The sequence below is a fragment of the Lolium rigidum genome, chromosome 2, assembly GCF_022539505.1.
Source record: "Lolium rigidum isolate FL_2022 chromosome 2, APGP_CSIRO_Lrig_0.1, whole genome shotgun sequence".
Classification (NCBI taxonomy): Eukaryota; Viridiplantae; Streptophyta; class Magnoliopsida; order Poales; family Poaceae; genus Lolium; species Lolium rigidum.
The window spans coordinates 121,207,044-121,215,739 of NC_061509.1; positions in this window are offsets into that span (position 1 = coordinate 121,207,044).

The window sequence follows — 8,696 nt, forward strand, 5'->3', positions numbered from 1 at the left end:
CCCGCTCAAATAGTCAGGGAGAGGGAGGAAAGGAACGGGAACGCGTCGCTCGTCCTGGTGACGTGGTCACCACGGACAGGCGGTTCGGGGCGGCGTGCGTGGCCATGAAGAAAGGGACAAAGAGATGGGCGGGGTCTGCGCCGGGTACGCCAATGAGGTGAGGCGGTAACGCTGGCGAGAGGACGGGTGAGGGGGAGGTTTGGTCGGCCCGGAGGGAGGACGACTAACCTGTGCACGCCAGGTGCTCGATGCCGCGTCGGCTTACAGAGCGGGGCCAAGCGCAGCCAGAAGGGACCAGACAAGAAGGGGAGCGTGATAGGGACGCCTCGAGGTCAGCTAGAGGAGACTAGTGGCGCGCTGGCTTGGGCAGAAACGGTCTCTAAGTTTTTGGTGCATGCCATCGGCAATCCATGGTACTAGAGAGAGAGGAGGGGTTAGGGCTAGCAGGGGTGGCGTTCTGGGCGTGTTAGAGGTGCAGATGGGTGCAGTTGTAGGCCTAGTTGTCAAGAGAGAGAGAGAGAGAGAGAGAGAGAGAGAGAGATATGGGTATGGGGTGCCCACACGCCAAGGTTGGCATGGCCGGTCTCCTCATCCTCCAAGCAAAAAGGGACAAGTGAACAGTGGTGCTACAGTGATTTTGACCAGAGAGTGGGAAGGGTGCATGTGAAATGGCCCTAGGATGGTTTTAAAGAAACTAGAGAGAAGAGAGAGAGGGGTAGGTTACACACATGCATGCATGAAATACAAGACATGGCCGGCTCATATTTTCCCACATGGAACAAAGTGATCAAAAAGGTCAAGCAATTGAGGGCGTAGGTGAATGGGGGAGCTGATGATGGTTAGATCATAAGTGGAGTTTGGGTTTCATTTGTGTGATGTAAGAAATAATAGATAGAAGTGGAAATGGACATTATTCCATAGATGATCAAATGCCCATCAAGTGGATTATGGCAAGGAAGAAGTGGTGGTGATGTTAAAATAAAATAGAGAGGTAATTTGATGTGCAAGATTTGTCATATACATAGGAATTCCATAGATAGTATCTGAAAAGACTCCAATTGTCTATGGAACAATGGAAGGGAAAATCAATTGAAATGGATCCTTTGAAAAATATAGAGAGAGGCTAGGTAGATCTTAGAATTTTTCCAAAGTCCCTACTCACTTTATAAAGCAAGGTAGATTTCTCAAATTTTGATAGAAGCAAGAGAGAAACAAGAAATGGCATGAGTACCATTAACAAGCATTTTGTGAAAAAGATGGAAAATAGAATAAATGAAATAAAATAATGATATATAAATCATTCTTTGTTGGAGATGAGATGATAAACATACCAATCTCATTCCCTTGTTTTATTTGAAGAAATAATTGGAAAAGGTTTAATAACACTAGAAGTAGTTAGTTAAACTAGAGAAGAAAATAAATAGAGTTTTGGAAATTTTCTTTCGTAAGAAAGTAAGAACAATCTTGGGAAATATGATCTCAAGGGTGGATGATTACTACATAATGTAGCTATCATTTCCACACCTTGGAATTGAGGATTAAACTTGAATTAAAGAAAAATAAGAGGTAAAAGTGGAGAAAAGGGATCTAGAGGTAAAACACTAGATAGGGCACACGATCAAGTGGAAAATATGGGTTATGAGGATAGCATGAGACATGCATGACGTGGAAGTTGAAGGGGGAGTTGAATGGATGAGATACATGCATCGAGTCCACCTATAATAGTGGTGAGTGCTTAGGAAACAACAAGTGAAGTTTGAATATTTTAACACTGCCAAAATAGATTTTTGACTTGGCCTCAAAACCATGAAGGATAAGTGGTTATATGAGTGATTTGGTCCAAGGAAATGGTATGTTTGGGAAGTGCTCAAGATAAGGTAGGTCCAGGACCAAGTGCATTGCATTAGATGGAAAGGGGTAGCCTAATCCCGAGGATTCAAAATGGAACCTGATAACAGTTTTAGGACTTGGCCAATTTTCTGAAGTCTTAGGGTTTTTGACTAGGGTATAAGGGAAAGATATATTAAGGGGTAGATGATCCCAAGTTTTAAATCCAGGGTGGCTGGAGCTGGGTTATATCACACAGATGAATTTTAAGTAGGCACACTCATGTTGCCGTAAGTGGAGAGGTTTGAGGTAGTGAAAGAGGAGAGCATATTTTCCTAAGCCACACATGTATTTTATTTGGTAAGTGACTGTTATCACCAGATTTTGGCCAAATCAGGAGACGGGCCGTAAGTGAAGATGGGCTTTGAAGACTACACGTGGAGCATCTTTGAAGCGGCCTTGCGCTAAGAGTTTGGGCTAGATTGCCCGTGTATCTGTAATATAGTAGATCGCATCTTAGTTTGGAATTAACAGATAGAGTTTAGCCCGTGCACGTTTAGGTGCACGCCTCAATTAGAAAGTCCCCTGGACTATAAATATGTATCTAGGGTTATCAAGAAAGGAGGACAATCACGTTCACAACAAACACAAATCGGGCGCATCGCCACCCCTTCCTTCGAGGGTTTCTTCCGGGTAAGCACCATGCTGCCTAGATCGCATCTCGCGATCTAGGCGATATACGTTTATTCGTCTACCTTGTGTTGCTCGTACTTGAAGCGTTGTTGATGGCGAGCAGCACTACTTATCATTAGGTGTTTAGGGGCTTGCATTGATGCTTTCACGTGCATATCTGCTTGGCAATGCCGTCCCTCGACACCTAGCTGCCCTTACACCTATCTGGGTGTAAGGGCAGCATCTTGCTTGTTCGTTACTTAGTAGATCCAATCCCTTATAGTTGCTCCTTGTTCTTCAAGGATTAGTTTAATATCTGCATAGTTAGGCCTTATGCTGGGGTCGGACGATCCGGTAGTGCGTTAGGTGTTGTTTACCGTTCCTACGAGGGATGTTCCGGGAATTAACGTAATGTTGGTTTTTAGGCCTCTCGTAGGGGTAGTTTTCATCATCTTCCGTATCTGCTAGGCCCGACTACGCGTAGGACGTTCCGGTTATGCGGTGAAAACCCTAAACTGTCGTAGATTGGTTTAGCTTCGTTGTGATCAAGCAGGATCCCCATGCCATTGCAAATCCAACATGAACCATGGGGCGATCGGCTCCTTGAGCCGATCCACAGGGCAACCTGAGAGCCGATAGGGCTCGTATTTAATGTTTACGTGTCTACCATGCAGGAACAATCGAAGCAATCTAACACCTTCCTGATCGGGTCTAGGTCAGGTGGCACGCCCAGGCAACCGCCGTGGTCGTGGCTGGAAGATTTGCGGGACGACGCTAAGTGCCAAGGTCCACTAAGCGGCCTTGGGAGCTTCCCGGCTCTTCGTGTTGCTTAACCATTGCCCGCCGGTGGGTTTTGGCAGGTAACACACTCTGGCACGCCCGGTGGGACACCTTCTGCAACATCCACGTCAACATCGGCATCTGAGATGGCAGAGGAACAAATCAAGTACGAGGATCTTGAAAGGACACGGATGTCGCCTAGAGGGGGGGTGAATAGGCGGTTTAAAACTTTTACGAGATGGGCTTAACAAATGCGGAATAAAACTAGCGTTTACTTTGTCAAGCCCAAAGCCTATATACTATGGTTCACCTATGTGCACCAACAACTTATTCTAAGCAAAGGTTCACCTATGTGCACCAACAACTTAAGCTAAGCAATACAAGCAAGTATGTGATAGCAAGATATATATAACTTCAAGCACGATGGCTATCACAAGGTAAAGTGCATAAGTAAAGAGCTCGGGTATAGAGATAACCGAGGCACGCGGGAGACGATGATTTATCCCGGAGTTCACACTCTTGCGAGTGCTAATCTCCGGTGGAGAGGTGCGGTTGCTTAGTGCTCCCGAACGCCACAAGAGGCTCACCTTGAGGTGTGGTTGCTCGATGCACACCAACGCCACAAAGGCCTCACCCCAAGATGCGGTACTCACACCACACACCGAACGCCACGAAGGCGCCTCACCTAAATCTCCAGTGACCCTCGCCACAAAGGCCTAGGTCACGGTTCCACTAAGGGATTTCCTTCGAGGCGGAAACCGGGCCTTACACAAATATTGGGGCACACATCCACAACTTAATTGGAGGCTCCCAACAAACCGCCACAAAGGCCTAGAATCCGTCTAGGGTTCCAAGAACCCAAGAGTAACAACCTTCTTGCTTTCACCACCACGAATCACCGTGGAGAACTCAAACCGATGCACCAAATGCAATGGCAAGAACAAAGATGCTCAAGTCCTTCTCTCTCAAATTCCAACAAAGCTACAAAAGCTATTGGGGGAATAAGAGAGGAAGAACAAAGAGGAGAACACAAAATTCTCCAAGATCTAGATCCCAAAGATTCACTCACAAAGAGATGATTTGGTTTGGTCAAAGTGTGGATCTAGATCTCCTCTCTCTTTTCCCTCAAAATGGGGCAAGAATCATGGAGGGATAGAGAGATAGGGCAAGCTTCTCAAGAACAACAATGGAGGAGAGAGAGTGGAAGTAGCAACAGCCCAAGGAGGAAGAAGGGGGTATTTATACCCCCCCCCCCCCAAGAAAATCGAGCCGTTGCAGACTTTCGAGGGCCGGATAATCCGACCTAAGTTGGGGCCGGATAATCTGCCCCCCCCCGGATAATCCGGCCTCAGGGACAAAACCTGGTCAAAATCCGGCCAAAAATCCGGCCCCTATACTGAGCAGCAATTCCCCAGGTCCTTAGCCGATTTCGGGGGGGCCGGATATTTCCGAAATATCCGGCCCGGATAATCCGGCCCGGATATTTCCGAAATATCCGGCCCAAGTAAACTGCGAAACACCAAAACTAAAACGGGCATAACTTTAGCATCCGGACTCCGATTTTGATGATCTTGGGCTTGTTTTGAAGCTAGGAACAAGCTCTACAAGATCATGCAGGAAACCATCATAGTCCAACAAGGGAGGATAGAAACAAATGATGAAAGGTTTGACCTATCTAAAAAGACATACCGGTAAAACCTCCAATCTCGAAAATGCAACAAGTTGCTCGTGCAAAAACCATTCTTGATGAACTAGAGCTTGTCATGAGAATAAGCACAAGCTCTAAATCATCACATGGATAAGATCCAAATGACAACCAAGAAAGATGATGAACCAAACTCGAAAACGCAACAAGTGATCTATGCGAAATCCGTTTTCGATGAACTAGAGCTTGTCATGAGAATAAGCACAAGCTCTAAAACATCACATGGATAAGGTCCAAATGACAACCAAGAAAGATGATGCAAGGATGCAAAGGTTTGAGCTCTCTCCGAACGATACGATCGAGTTACTCACTCGAGAGCCCTCTTGATAGTACGGCAACTAAACTATAAACCGGTCTCCAACTACACTATGAGACCGGTGAGAAAGAAACCCTATCAAGAGCAAACCTTATACTTGCGCATTCCACTTGAGCTTGATGACGACGATCTTGACCTCAACAAGATGGAACGCATTTCTTGCTTGTGCTTGCTTGACGAAGTCTTGTAGATTGCTCCCCCATAAACCACCATGGGAGAGCTTCTTCTTCGGCGCATCTTCGCATAACCATGACCACCATGTGGATTGCTCCCCCATAATCCACCATGGGAGAGCTTCTTCTTCGACGCATCTTCACATATCCATGATCATCATATGGATGGCAAGACTCAAGCAAAGGATCTCTTCGAGATGGCTCATCTTGAACTTGCACATCATTTCTCCATGGCAAGCTTCAAGCTTATGAACTCTTCGAGTTGGCTCATCTTGAACTTGCACTACATTTCTTCATTCTTCATCATGTTGATGTCTTGAAGTAACTTGAGGGCTCACTTCATCTTCATCTTCAAGACATACTTGACACTTGATATCCTTCATCAATTTCTTCTTATTGCAACCTTGAAGCCAACATATGGTTCAAGAATTGCCTATGGACAACTCCTACAAATATAACTCAATGCAAACATTAGTCCATAGGGATTGTCATTAATTACCAAAACCACACATGGGGGATCCATGCACTTTCAATCTCCCCATTTTGGTAATTGATGACGATCTCTTTGAGAGGGTTTATATAAGGAATTTAAGTAACAAATAAGTTGAATCTATAGAGCAAACTCCCCCATAATATATGCATGTGTGAATGATCTTGACTTTCATTGCATATATTGGCATTCAAAGCCTAGTGGAGTTTCCTCTAAATATTCAACTATGCAAAGCAACAAGATGCAATGCAATAAAGGCACATGCTTAAGCACAAAGCAAAGACATAACCAAATTCCCTTAAACCCTCCAAACTTCTCCCCCATTGGCACCAATTGCCGAAATGGGTGAAAAATTTAGAAGGCCAATATAGTGAGAGTTCCTCCATAGCGTGTGCATTTCTCATAATTTGAGTGGAATCAAATGCACATATCCAATTACGAATATTCGGAAGGAATCACACCATAGATAGGATCAAAGATTGCAAAAAGATAACAAAGTCAAGAAGCTTCAACAAATGAAGCAAGCAACCAAATGAACCACAAAGAAGATACCAAAAGAAAGATAGATATTATGATAAGATCAAGAAGATTGCTCTAAATAATATGAGGAAGTTCCCCAAGGTTTGTGCACAAAACTAGACAATTTGCATTGGAGTATAAAGTGCACAAACATGGAATCATCACTCCCATAATATCATTCAAAAACAAAATATACCAAGTGAATAAAACTCTAATGATCACCAAAAGATAGTGCTCTAAATTAAATGAGGAAGCTCCCCAAGGTATATGCATAAATTAAAATGTTGTATTTGAATACAATATGCATAACATGGAATCCTCACTCCCTCATTACCATTTAAAACACAAACATTTGGAATAGATCATAGATAGAGAAATAAGCTTAACACTTGCAACAAACAAATAGTTGAGCAACAAGTAAGAGGCACCATAATAAAAAGGCTCAACCAAGAGGATATGTGAAAGGCATGATAAAGCATATTATAAGACTATTACAAGGATGAGCAAAAAGCATCATCATAGTCTTCAATGAATTATATTGCTTAGCATGACCAATCAACACGCAATAAATAAATAAGATATCAAAAGGAGATGTATCATCTCTTATGTGTATAAGTTTCTCTAAGTGGGCAATATCACAAAGATATTTATCCACAAAGAAACATGCACACATAAAATAGATACGCAAGAAAAATAGTATGATATCCAAGACGAAGTCATGCAATATACCAATAAGAATTTTTGCTTAATAGCATGGCCAAAGGCTCAATTTTATCTTATTGTACATTCATGAACTTCAACCGCAAACAACTAAAATACATCACAAATATCAACAAGGGATAAAAGATAGTTGGGATGCATTTGAGAAAGGCAACAAGTATCACAAACGGGGATACCAAAAGAAGTAACTAAATTTGCACTTTCATCTATATTGCACATGTGAGAGCCTTGGGGAATTGATATGCAACAAAATTGCTAGATAGGCATAGTTGGGATGGATGAATCATGAGCATGATTTAAAATACTTCCCAACAAATGCACTCATCTCAAATTACTCACATTCACAATAAAGAGGTTTCATTAAGACTTTTCCAAGAAGCACAACATTTGCAAATCAAGAGATTCATGCCAAGATGCAACCATAAGGTTGGATACAAGAAAAGTATGCATGAGAAGATACTTGTTACCAAGATAGCATTGGTGTGGATGTAGTAGATATGTGTTCGTTGATCATCCTAGCTTGCCTCACGTTACCATTGAGTCACCACTTCTTTCCAAGAGTGAGACAAGCATTCAATGCATATCCATTGTACCTAACACAAAGGTAAGTACAAAATGGTCCCCAAACTAATTGGGTCCGAAGTAGTTAGACACACTACAACATATAGGACAAACTCCACAATTCTATGTGCATATAGATATGAAATTGAATTTCATGCACATCTTAGCCAAATTAGGATTTGATGGAGTTTACCCTATATATTGGATCAAAGAAAGTGACACATGCCATAAGATATACATATATTAAATATGCATGCACAATACTTTCAAGAACCAAAGGAAGATACAATTTGGACAAAAACACCAAATAAACCAAGAGACAATGGTTGTCCAAATTATATCAAAGAATCAAATCAACACAAGATTGACTCCAAAGACTTATCTCATTATAAGAAGCTAATTAAACCTAAGCACAAAGGAATGAGATAACCAACTCCCAAGAGAGCAAGGTTCCAACAAATAAAACAAACCCTCGACACTTTTTATGATGGCACAAAGTACCAAAAAGAAAATTTATGTCTCCCAAAACCAATTTTTTGATAAAGATCAAGAGAAGTTTAAGCATTATAACAAATCTAGGAGAGCTCCCCCAAGATTAGTGCATTATCTAGGATTTAGAATATGGATACAAAATGCACAAAACTAGGATCATCACGCTACCTATATCTACTAAAAATGCTAAGAAAGTTTGAATAGACAAATTAGATCCATAAGATGCAAGGAAGACACATGGGAGTCAAAGCATAACAAATTCATGGAAATAAATAAGGCAATATAAATACAAGAGCCAATGTAGATATGATCAATAAATATCTACCTCATAATTGATTACCAATTGTCCTAGGACAAAAGGTATTAGGAAATATTTCCCGGTGGTAGTTTGTAAGTATACATAAGATCATATTTACAACGAACAAAGCATATGGTAAAAGA